This window comes from Dermacentor andersoni, chromosome 6, assembly GCF_023375885.2.
Source record: "Dermacentor andersoni chromosome 6, qqDerAnde1_hic_scaffold, whole genome shotgun sequence".
Classification (NCBI taxonomy): Eukaryota; Metazoa; Arthropoda; class Arachnida; order Ixodida; family Ixodidae; genus Dermacentor; species Dermacentor andersoni.
Genome location: NC_092819.1, coordinates 13,824,467 through 13,837,647, shown reverse-complemented (window position 1 = coordinate 13,837,647; position 13,181 = coordinate 13,824,467). Strand labels below are relative to the sequence as shown.

The 13,181-nt window shown below is 40.7% G+C and overlaps 1 long non-coding RNA gene across 1 annotated transcript; it reads left to right on the top strand.

Annotated features, from left to right (window-relative positions):
* Positions 1-2,075: 2,075 nt before the first annotated feature.
* LOC140218934 (uncharacterized) lies at positions 2,076-12,906 on the top strand. The gene is made up of 2 exons (XR_011895091.1): positions 2,076-4,921; positions 7,601-12,906. It is a non-coding gene; the product is annotated as an uncharacterized lncRNA (long non-coding RNA).
* Positions 12,907-13,181: the final 275 nt, after the last annotated feature.

Genomic DNA, 13,181 nt, shown 5'->3' with positions numbered 1-13,181 from the left:
GCGACGTTTCTGTACTTTTCTGGTCAATAGTTCAGTTCGCATGGTTGCGGCACGCATTACTTTTTTTTTTTTTAATCCAAACGACGAAAACTGTGCGAGCACAAATTAGCGCGGCGTTTGTGACGTTTGAATTTGGCGCCTTTTCCCGCGCATGCCATTAGCTCCGGCCGGTGCACTGTGTTACTGCGCTAAAGAAAGTAATTCATCAAAAAGCGAAGCAAAAAACTTTCATACACTTGCAAATCGCAACAATTGTTCAGTAATAACATGAAATTACATAATTTGTTATCCAATGGTACAATTGATGATAATATAAGCGTGTATTTGTATGAGTGTACATGTATGATTGCGCGTTTGCGCTGTTGATGCTTAGCGCATTCCGGCGAGTTCGTGCACGCAGCTTGCATGAGAGTTTCCTGCGTTTCCTGTGTTCTTTGTGTGCTTCGCTGTGACATCTTTGGAATATTTCTGCGTGTTGCTCGCTTTTTATGGACTTGTTGCCTCGAAGATCGCCATGATCGCCTCCGACTCGGCGACATCAAGGGTGAGTGAGTGTTTCGAATTCCCCTTGTTCGTCCATTGCGACGCGGTGAACGGAAGCGGGGAAATGATTTCAGCGCTTGTTCGTGTCTTCCGCGCGCCTCTTTTCTAGTTTTCATTCCTAGTACTATCCTTCCGTTGCGAGAATGGGTTGTACAGCACTAGATTTGCGGTAGATAACGTGGAGTTTTGTCCTGGTTTAACTTTACACTCCGCTTGTGGTGACGTAAGGCAGCTATGTGGTGCCACCTAAAACAGGGCATGTTGTACGCCATGATTTCTGATACGGTGTTCGAGCACCGATTGAGTTAGCCTTATTAATGAGCGCAAAACAATGCGACGTGAAACCACCCGATCTGTACTGTAATCGAAGATATTTCGTTTGCGCCACGCTAGTACAAGGCGTGTGAGCGAGCTTTCAGCAAAAAAAGGGGGGTGGGGGTGCGGTGGGATTGGCGAAAGTGTATTCTGTTGCGCTGTTCCCTTCAGGATCGAGTGACTCCGCGGTGCTTCAAGGCCATTATCTGACACGCCGTGCGGCCGATGTTCGCGCGATCGGAAAACACAGAGGAGGCTGTCGCGCAATAATAATAAAGAATTTCAAGGGTGTACATGCGATACGTGAGATACAATAGGGGTGATGCCACAGAGTGCTGCGAAATCATTACGCCTTGCCAACCGCGTGCGTTTCAACTTTATTTTTTCATCTTCTCCGTTCGTCGCCATCGAGTGCTTCGCCCAAACGGCTTCGCGTAGGCGCTCTTTGCATTCACGGAAAGGCAGATTTCATGGCACTCCAGGTCCTACAACATTCAAAATAATGTAATTTCGTGAAATTGCAGCTTTTCGCACTTCAGTAACTGATTTAACAATAGTTTTAAAATCAGTAAAGGAACGAGATGCCTGGCATATCTGCGTTGTCGTCCCACTGTGTTTCGAGGCGGCATGTATACGTTATCGGCAACATAAACATCAATAATTACCATGTTTCTTGTGACCATAGAAGTAGCTAGTTATGTCGAAAAGCTATTTTTGCTTTGAATCAGAGCACTATAGAGTGAACAGATTGAAAGGGGAGCGCATCGTTGTGAACTAAATCACGACGCTTTCCCACAAGCTTGGAATAATGCTTTGTCGAAAGAGCAGTTCTGTGAAATTCTTTCTTTGAGAGTAAGCAAAACTTCAGTAGCATCAGGTAGACGGGGAGTAAAAGAATGTAACACTGGTTTTATATGAAGGAGCTGCCTTTAAGATGTGGCCATAACAGTTAAGTAGATGCGTGGAAATAATTTTTAAAATAAGTAGAGGAATGTGAAATAAATTTTTTGACAAGGTCACACTGCCATTGGCAAGAGCGGCCACACTTTAGTGTATTCAATGACTAATCATTTGTATCCGTCCATTTATGTCAGCCTAATGGTCCATGTAGCTCTTTTGATTGTCGCTTTTGCTGCATCGTGGCTTCACGTTTTAATAGTGACATCTTTTTTCAGATTCAAAATGAGCTGGGGGAGGCCCCAGCTGGAACGGTAAAAGTGAATTCTTTGGCCATCCATTCTGTAGCGTCACGATGATCAAATACAGTGATACCGTGAAAATGTATTGCAGGAAGCAGAAAAAACAACAACATTGCTGATGCAACTGCAACGCATTTGCTCCGGTGATCAATTGGTGCAGAGTGCCTTCATTAGGAGACATGGTGCCTTTAAGCACTCAGCTTAAAGACTTTGCAACTGCACTGGGACTGGGAGTGAATTTCATTGTCACTTGTGAACATATTAAACGCGGAATGTGCCTTTTTCAGTGTATATGCCTGATATGAGAGGGGCGTTCAGAAACTTAGTGTGGACATTAGTGGTCTGCATGAGTGCACATCTTTCTAGTTTTACCAGAACGAAGGTATTATGACCTATGTCATACAGCAGTGCACAGCTAGAGGTATCAAACCAGAACAGCAGCACCCTTTGAGAAAGTTGGCTGAAGAACGAGCAGTGATTGGGGCTTTCTGCATTTCAAGGGCCAAATTCCAAAAAGATTGATGCCGAGCTGGACGGTGTGAAGTGCCGGTCACCACATGCTGTAGCCAGCATGGCATTTTTAATCTCCTTGGCATTATGTCTCATTAAGATACAGAATTTGCATCACTGCTCATAAAGAAATTGGAAATTGGGAGGTTGAGGGGAAGTGGAAGGGCTCCCCTCTGGAGCAGCCAGTGCATGCCCTTTGCTATACTGATAATCCTACCTTAATGAGAACGAGTGATGCATGTTAACCTATTATGCAGCCAAGTGCATTCCTTGTTTTGTATTAAGGGGACACTAATGACACCTTAAATGAATTTAAAATAAAGCATCGTCTTAAATAACTACTTCTGTAACTTTCTTGGTAGTTGTTTGATTATTAGAGAAAATAAAGCTCAAAGTTCAATTTTCTGAGTATCGCCCCAAAATCTTTGTGCTGACGCCTCATTGTCACATCGTGGATTCCAAGTATTTTTTCAAACTTGGGCTGTATTGGTTCTGTAAAAGTTCCTGACGCTTTTTATTTTGGGTTTTTGGAATACGATGAAGAACATCTTTATTTGTAAAAAAAATTGCTACACCTCAACAGACATCATCAAAATCCATGACGTCACAGCAAGCGGGTGTGGTAACTTCAAGGCAGCACTGCCACCAATCTTTCCTCTTGCTGCTTTTACAGTTTACTCAGCCTCTTGTCACGGTATGAGTGAATCTCTTGAATTGTAGGAAGGTCATGTACAGATACATCTAAAATAATTTTTCTCTTTAGTGCTTTCATGCCGTAGTTGCTTAGGGGTGTTGGCACAGCTCCGCTAAGCACGAGGTCACAGGATCAAACAGCCGCATTTTGATGGAGGTGAAATACAAAACTGCCCAGGTACCTTGCAGCCTGATTTGGTAAAAATTAGTCCAGAGTTCCCCACTAAGGCGTGCCTAAACATCAGATTGTCGTTTTGGCACTTAAAACGCCAGAATTAAATTAATTTAATTTTGCTTTAGTGCTCCTTTAAGCTGTAGAATTCATGATCTTTGCAAAAACTCATGCTCGAAGTATTCTCCATAAAGATTAAATAAACAGTAGATATAAGTGTCTATTTATATTTTGAATTGTGGTGATACGTGATGACTATTAGAACGGTGGTACAACGAGACAGACAGAATTGTAATACAATGTATGACGGCACGATGATGCAGATCGAGGAAATGACAGTTTCCCTAGAGGTCCCTGACATGGACATCAACTGACTGTCCACAAACTTCTAAGTTCACTCCGTGATCTTGTGCAGCCTGTGCTTTGCGAGTCGATTAATTTAATTGAGGTGGTGGTTGGCACATACTGTCCTTGCAGCTTATGTACATTTCATACAGTGGAGTGGAATCTCACATATTACTTCTGCAGCACAGCAAGCTAACGTGACGTGTAGTGGTAATCTTAGTAATGATCGACAATCATGTCCCTCTTTGAGCTCCTAATGCTGCTTGCCAACACAAGCAGCAGCAGTTGCCCAAGATAGCGGGAAGGAGATTCATTGAAAAGTGGCATATGCCCAGGGTTGCATACCTAGTCACCCAAGGTGTTCCAACGGTTGATTTTGAACTCTTCCCTCAACATAGCAGCCCAATCTCCCCATTAGACCATGGACTACCTATTGACACAAATGGATGGGAAAATAGAGACAAACACCTGAAAATGTGAAGTATCCTAAGAATGGTAATCACAATAAATAGTACTAGATGTGCATTAGCGCAAGCTCTTGGGCCAGTTGGTGCATGATGAACTTGAAAAAAGGGGGGGCCAGCAAAACAAAAGACGCGCACACACGTAAAAGGCGTTAGACAGGGATGGACGCTGGTCCGTCCCAACGTCCGTCCGTGTCTAATGCCGTTTCCTTGTGTGCGTGTCATTTGTGTTTCGCTGGTACTCCCCTTTTTCAAGTACTAGATGTTTGGATACTTTGGTTTATTATTCTTGTTTGTGCTGGATTGTTTTTCTGAAACATGTGGCGTCCAGACAGCATAAGAAGCTTGTAAGAAGTCAAGTTTAGCAATCTAGATTTGCAACAGGTACTTTTGTAATTTATTTGCAGTAGGGCTGTTGTGTGAATGTGCTTGAAAGGCTTAAAACTGTTTTGCTAACATTTACTTAAACATGCAGGTTCACATAGGTTGAAGGAGTGCACATTGAGAAGGTTATCCTGGCACAGTTTACCATGGCCTGCCATGGTGGACCAGGAAAGTTTGCAAGGGCCTTGCTTCACCATGTGTTCACAGAGGAGGAGCTCATGGGCCATTTGCGCTTTGGAAATAACACCAAGGGGCAAAAAAGGCCCTTGACCCCACCAGGGTCAGTGCTGTTATAGGCAAGTACCATATATCATTTCTGGTTGCATTTTTACATTCACATTTTTTTCTAAAATTATGAACTTGCCATTGGCATAACAAACGACTTTCAAGTAGCCCGTGTGTGCAGTTGTGTGCGACAATAGCCTACTATTTGGAATGACTGTTCGTACGATCTTAAGTGCATAATGCCGCCATACTCAAATGCTCCTAAAATTTAAAAGCTGCCTTCACTGCTGAAAGTTTTTAGTGGCTCCACCACATAAAATGAGCTGCATTTGCGCATTAGCAGTGTTACTTGGCTGTCTTTGCAAGGAATAGTTGTCTGTGAAGCACGCTCCAAATCTATTGGCATGGAGGACATGTTTAGTTAGCCTGAAAATTTTATTCTAATACGCGAATTGCAGAGAAGGCATGCTCAAGTGTGGTTACTGCTCAGCTCGAGCAGGAGCATGTTCACCAAATTGCAGAAGTCAAAACAGCTCTCCAGGTTCTGAGATGTGAAACAGTAGTTTCACCAATTTTAACAGACCACATCGAATTAAGGTTGCTCCTATATTGAAGGAGGTCCTTGTGATGCCAGACAGCAGCCTTTTAGCAGAGGGAACCTGAGTGGTGTGGCAATTTTCTTTTGGTTGTTTCAATCAAAGAAACAACAGGGACAGAGTTGCAAGCATTGCTGTCAACAGTACTACGTTTAGTGGGCGCTTACTCATTCTAAGCACTTAACCTATGACTCGTATTTATTAACGCACACTTTATCACTTTGTATTCTAAGATATGAAAAAAATATTTGTGGCTTTTCCCCATATACTTCAATAAATTGAGAATAGGCTCTTGGGGCCTAATGTATAAAGCTTCTTACAGACCATCGGAAATGCCACTACTCCCATTCTGAAATTGTTAGAATTAATTCCTGCTTCCTTACTTCACCTACCTGTTAACAGGGTTATTATGAACCATTGCCAAGTAGATTATGGGCTTAAATTAATCAAAAAGATGAATGGGCTTTTCTGTCGCTCTTGTTTAGCCCGTTGAGGATCACATTTTGGGGAGAAATATGCCTCTCTAATTTAGGAGTTATATATTTTTTGTGGTGTGCAAATGCTCAAAACGTTCGAATTGAATAGTGTCCTATTCAATTTAGTCTTTAAATGGTCACTATTTGTAAATGCGAGTATTCTAATATTTCGAAACACCAATAAAACATGAAATTTGAGCCAAAGTACGGTAAATTTTCACCTCCAATAACATAGTGTAGACATAAAACGTAACAACTTGTAATAGCAGACCAGGCTACGTTACTTCAGTAGCTGTACTTTAGAGGCTGTACAGCAATCATTTATGCTTACTGAAGAGTCCTGTGCATGTGAAGAAACTTTCTGCTGCTCCATTTGTGCTTTTAATAAACAGCTTTTCATAACATAACAATGACAGAAACTTGCTAACTTTAATAATACTAGGATGTGAGCCTCATCTTACAATAAGTGTGTTATCAGCTGTTCATTATTCAGAAACTATCCATTATTTGATTTGCTTCTAGCATTATTCGGTTCAGCCTCAAAAATCACTTTTCGCGCACCCTTAATATTTTTATTGCAGATTTAAGTTCTTCAGAGTGACATTCCGAGAAAATAAACTGGTAAATAATATTTTTAAATAACAATAAAGTGGCAATACCATTTCAGTATTTGCAGTTTTACATGTTTTATTTTTTTATGCAGGATAAAGCAGCATAATTTTTTTGTGTAATGAAACTTACAAAAACCTTTGGCAACACTCCCAAATTACTGCAATGACAGACACCAAGGAGCTAGGTGAAAAATCAGTTTTGGAGAAACCCAAGGAGCGACAGCACTATAAGAATATTTTCTAGAAGTCTCAGAAGGTTGCAGCACCTCCAGTGGGATGCTAGGCAACACTTCATTCTGAAAAGGCAAATTTTTTTCAGAACGTTCCATCACAGCCACAGATGTACGGCAGTGAACCCTAAAAGGGTTAAAGAAGTCAGTCCTATCGCATATGGCTCTTAGAAGACGCCATTTCTTCGTCTCTGTCACATTCTGCATGTGTCATGCTAAGCAGCTTGGTGCACTACACGGAATCCTCATTAGAACAGTAATTCAGTCGTCGAGGCAGAAAACATACTTCACTGTAAGCAGTGTCTTCTTTAATGTAGAAAGTCTTAAGTCATTGTAAGGCGAGAAGTACATTCCGATTGCATGTGAACTCAGGAAACCTAACATCAAATGAAGCTACACTCAGTTGTAGTGACATGACAGTATTGTATTTGGAGCATGGAAAAGCACAGTGAAGTGCAGCAAATTTTAATTATGAAAGTTACAAGAAATAATTTTAGTTGTCAGTTCAGGTTTATTTATGAACGACATGAATTTGTTTCACCATTTCGTTTCTCAGCAAGCAAAGCTCACATCTTTGACATTGAGGATATTCATAAAGTTATTTTGCTACAGTGTTTTGTTCCTCTTTGCCCTTTCCTGCATTTGACACTTAGTGGAGTCCTGTGCCGCACTGAATAAATTTAAATGGTCATGCTGTAAAGCTGTAGCCGTGGAAAGTTGGACTAAAGCAACACAAATACATAAATCAATTTCGTTATAACGAGAGCAGATTGCATGCCATTCTTTTGCATGTGGAAGTTGCTTTTTAAAACTTGTTCTGGCTTCTTGTTTTTGCAGGCTTCACGTGTCGCAAATTGCCTGGTACCAACATGCCCTATGTAAAGAACTGTGGCCTCGCTTCTCGCATGGGACCAATAACCTCTCAAGAGCCCAAGTTGGACAGCTCAAACCAAAACACAAGTGTTGTGCTTTTGTAACTCTCGACATTTTTATGTTCTGTGTTAGTCTCCTGAAGGGCCCAATTTGGATTTCTCAAATGAGCTTACAAATGTTGTGCCTTTCTATGCCTTCACATTTTCATGTTAATTTTATTTATGTTAATTATGTGGGTCTCCTGAGAAGTCCACATTGGTTTGCTCAATCCAGAATACAAGTGCTGTGCTTTGTTATAGTTCACTACATTTTTATGTTAGTTTTTGATATGGTTCTAGTAAGGAAAGTGTTTCCTTATTAATATATGTTTTAAGTATCTTAAGCCATTTCATGCCAAACCACCCAATTTTGTCAAGAACTGTTCCATTATGGCAAACCATTTCAAGTTTGCTTGATTTTGAGTAGGTACAATGAGAGAATTTGCTTTCGTACATACACTTGAGTCATTCCAGGGCAACCAACCAACGTTTTTTTGACCATCACAGATATAGTTGAAGCTCCAAACTCTTGCTCCCCATTTATTTTCCTTCGCAAAAATTTTTTTGAACTTTGGCAAAAATTCATTGTTCTTGCCCAGCTAAGCTAGAAGGCACTGATACACGTTTCTTCTGAAAGGGAAATTGTATGATCCAAATATTCAGATGGTGTTCATGTCAAGAGACTGAAGTGCTGTGAGTGCCAGAATTTGCAAAGTTTGAATTTTCTTCTAACGTAGGGAAATACAGAAGGCACAAAATAAATATAAAATCAGACTGGTTGACTTGGGATAGCTGCAAAATATTTCAAGCCTTGGAGGTTCAGTTGATCAGCTAAAAAACTGTAAAGTTCAAATTTTTTGCAAAAAGCTTCGTGTTGAAGGTAAAAAAATTAGCTTTGGTGGTTGGCACAAAAGTATATGTCGCTCATCGTTACACAGCCCTACATGTCTGCTATCGTGTGACAAGTAACAAAAAGGTATTATTCTTTAAGTGCGATAAATTATTTTTTATAATGTTCATTTGTGGATCACACATACAGCATAAATATAGCATAAATATATGAAGCCATGTCATCTAGTAAGGAAATATTGTTAATATAGTTAGCCACAAGAACTATTCAACAAACTGACTGCCTTTTTTATCATTGCGAAGGCAGGTGACGTCTAGCGCTGCAGCTGCAGTCTCAATTCGTATTTTTTTAACATGAACGCAAGAAGTGGTTGCCAATGGTGTCTGACCACATCAGACTAAACATGGCACATACGACTTTTATAGATGAGCATGTTCCGGCTCTGAAACAGTGGTAGCAAACACCACAAGAATTTGTTCGTACTCATGTAGGTTTTCAGTCCTAATTATGAAGGTGTTTTCTACTTGCATCGTCATTGGGCTTCAGGGAGCAGGGCACAAAGTGTCCTGCTCCCTCTATGTTGCATTGCACTGCGACATGCCCTTTAAAATGCTTTGTATATACAATATCAGCGCTCTTTCTGGATTTACTGTCTACATAATAGCTGATATTTCTTTTTGTAAACTGCACGAACCATATCTTTTAGCACTGCAGGATTCCCTCACATATTTAATACGTACGAGGTCTGTTATAAAAGTATTTGACCTTTTTTTGCGAACACCTGATGAATATGTAACAAGTATGTTTTCATCAGCCGCCCTTGAACCTTTGTGCACGTGCACGAATTTTTTCCTGCCTTCCAATAGCGTGACTTGCTGGGACGCAGCATTTGAATGAGGTAGTACACAGTGCTCTCGTCGGTTTTTTATTGCAAGGAAAGTGGCGGAGTGACTGGAGCAGTGCTACTGCATCAAATTTTGCCAGAAACTGGGCGACAGCCAAGTGGAAACCATTCCGAAGATTCAGACTGCTTTTGGTGACTATGCTATGAGCAGCACACAGATTAAGGAGTGGTACAACCAGTTTAAAGACGGCCACGCATCGGTGGAGAGTGAGCCACGCTCCAGTCGGCCATCAACATGCCGAAATGACCAGGTCATTGCTGAAGTGAACCCCGTGGTGATGCTGGACTGTTGTGTGACTATCCAAGAAATTGTGGAAGAGGTGGGCATCAGCACATTTTATCCACATTCCATTATCACTGAAGATTTGGCCATGAAGAGAGTTGCACCGAAATTCGTTCCCAAGCTGCTCATGGTGGAGCTAAAGCAACTTCGTGTTGAAGTCTCACAGACATGCCGGATTCCACAAACAGTGACCCTAACTTCATGAACACCATAATCACTGGTGACAAGTCTTGGGGGTATGTTTACGACCCGGAAACCAAATCCCAGTCATTACAGTGGAAGCATTCCACGTCACCAACCAAAGACCGCTAAGTGCGCATCAACGTTAAAGTGTTGCTGACTGCTTTCTTTGACTCCCGCAGTGTGGTACGCCACGGGTACGCACCACAGGGTCAAACAATCACTAAAGACTACTACAGGGATGTCCTCCATGGCCTTTGTGATGCTGTGTGGCGCAAGATACCGAAGTTGTCAACAGGAAATTGGCGCATCCATGACGACAATGCTTTTCTCGCACTTGATTCAGACTTTTTTGGCGAATAACCAGACTCCTGTAGTTCGACAGGCTCCTTACTCTCCTGATGTGGCCGCCTGCGACTTCTGGCTGTTTCCCAGAATCAAGAGGCCATTGAAAGAAGCGCGATTTCAGACAAGAGAAGACATTATGGCTGCAACGACAGCTGAGCTAAACTCCGTTCGGAAAGAGGCCTTCTCGGAATGCTTCTAACAATGGCAGCACTGCTGGGAGAAGTGATTGGAGTCCCAAGGAGACTACTTTGAGGGTGATTAGGTTTCCAACGCTCCAGTTATGCCAGTTTTTTTTTTCTTCAGCCAAAGGTCAGATACTTTTCTAACAGACCTCGTATTGATAGTTTATGTGCAATGGCTGTATGGTTTACCTGGCCCACACCAAACACAAGCCTCGTTGCGTTAGAGCATGTGGCCCTTGGCAATAAAATGCAGACCTTAACACCGCTTCTCTGTCATCTGTGTGGAGACAAAGCCAGCTTTGTCGTGTGCATTCCCAGCCGGCAAGCTGTGCGCACATCCGAGAAAAGTCGGTGCTGACAAAATTTCAAAAAAGAATTTCTCGCATTTAAAAATAATGCCTTCTTTAACTTCACACATGCATAGCAGACATGTAGAGCTATCCAATAATGTATCACATATTTTTTGGCCAACTACGAAAGCTGTTTTTTCCTTCAACATGAAGCGTCTTGCAAAAGATTAGAATTTGTTTTTTTTTACAGGCGATCAGCTGAACCTTCAAAGCTGCACATAGTTTATTGCTATACTATGTCACCTGGGCTACCATTCTGTATTTAAGTTCTGTCCTGTGAATTTTTCGTTACGAAAAAAAATCTAACTGATTGCAATTTGACTCATTTTTGCCGGTGCCAAAAGCAATTGGAAGTATTCAAATATTTGAAAAATTGGCTATTTTGGCAGTTGCATCACTTCACCGTATTTCCACGCACACCATTTGAAGGCCTCGATCAATACAATGTGCATTTGAAAAAGAATGTTGATTGATGTCCTCTAGCTCAGCTGAGCAGGAAAACTAAACTGTCACCAAAATGCTATAAAATATCTGGCAAAAATTAATAAAAGTGGGTAACGAGTTTTGAACTCTAGTAAACACATGGCAATGTTTCAGCTATATGTGTGGTGTCAAAAAAACACTGGTCGATTCGGCATGGAATCGCACACCTGCAAGTGCATCTGTGCCATTGTCAGAGTTCAGTAAAAGCTGCATTTTACATAGCTTTGTAAACATGGTTTATTGCTATCTAAAATACATGAGTAACAATTAATAGGTATAAGTCGGCTTAAATTTAAAATGCGACAAAAAATCTCCGGTAATGGCAATGATGTGCCTTTCATGTTTGCATGAAACCATATATTTTTCTGAATTCTTTCGTTATTTTTTTGTGACAGTGAATAAAATTGAACTCACAAAAGGAGTAACTTTGTTTTATTCCAGCACATCACTAATAGTTTTTTTTCATATAAAAATCTGAAGTAGTTAATATGAATAAGTCGCTTGATATGGAATGACCTGTGCAGGAACGTTATCATGGCAGAAAACGCAACTGTATCATGCAACAGTAATGCAGCATAATAAACTGCTCCCATAAGCATCACTTATTGTGATTGCCATATTTCAGAAGTATGTAAGGTTTACTGAAATTGGCACACGCCATTCAACCAACAAATAAGGATTGTACAGTGGTCCTTTTTCAGTTTTACAGATTTTTTTAAAGTTGTCTGTGCCAGGTAGCATAATTTTTGTTCTTGAGCTGGATTATTCAGAGGTGGACATTACTAGCACAAGAAATGGCAACATTAAACTGATTCTCATAAATTTATTAATTCACTTAAACATCAAGGCACATATTTCAGTTTGCGAATTGTAGCCAGTGAGGTTGAAAGACATATTCACTTGAAATTAATTTCCAGGATGACACCAGTTGCGAGATTTTTTCATAAATGTGAGACATACATGGGCATTCCGGTACCTTTTTGCTTCAATGCATAACAGTGCGTTTTGTTAACAAAAAAGTGCTACAGCAGTGCATTTCTACAGCCAGTTTGATGGCATGTGTCTCGTTACTGGTGTCATTATGGAAGTTCGTTCTTAGTGCATACACCTTGTAAAATTACCGTCTACAATTCGTAAAAACTTTATTAGGAACTGAGTTTTTCTTAGTCAGCTGACTATGGTGTCCTGATTTCTCATGCAAGTAATGTTTGGCACTCTGTATCTAGAGTTATGTTAGCTGCAACAGTCCGTGTTTAATAAATTCCATGAAACTTAAAGATAACCACCCTGCATATCAGGTCTCATTTGAGTGCTGTGGGCTCAAGCAAATCGTGCCATGGTAATAGTACCACTGGCTCCCTAATAGAGAAAGCAAGTACCTTTTTTGAGTGTTCTTATTGACAGTCATGTCAGTCTGCTTCTACATTTATTTATTTAGGTATTTATTTTTTTAAAATTTAGTTCTTTTGGGAAATGTGTTTTACTTGAGGGCCACACAGACTACACCTTCAGTATTCAATTGTTATGGTGTCAAGCTGCAGGAAGTTTGTACTGTGCAATAGTTTTTAAGAAGTTTCTGATGTTCTCAAACTACAAATGGTTGTACATTTACACAGATGTTTGGTTACAAATAAACAGTTCACCTAGAAAAATGGTTTTTGTCTGCATCAGTTCAGCACTCTTGATTTTGTGGAGGACCATTCACTCTGACAATCGAAAAAAGTGGCATAACAGTACTGCTAGCAGTTTTGCAATATGTTTTATTACAGGCAATCTAGGAGCATGTTTTGAGCCCAGGGTGACAGAGGCCTGCGATACAAAACGGCTGTATTTAAATTTTATCCCTATCCTCTCACAGCAAACATACCAACGTGACATCAAAGGTAATTATATGCAACATAGCTCAGCAGTATTTTAAGGTAAGTGC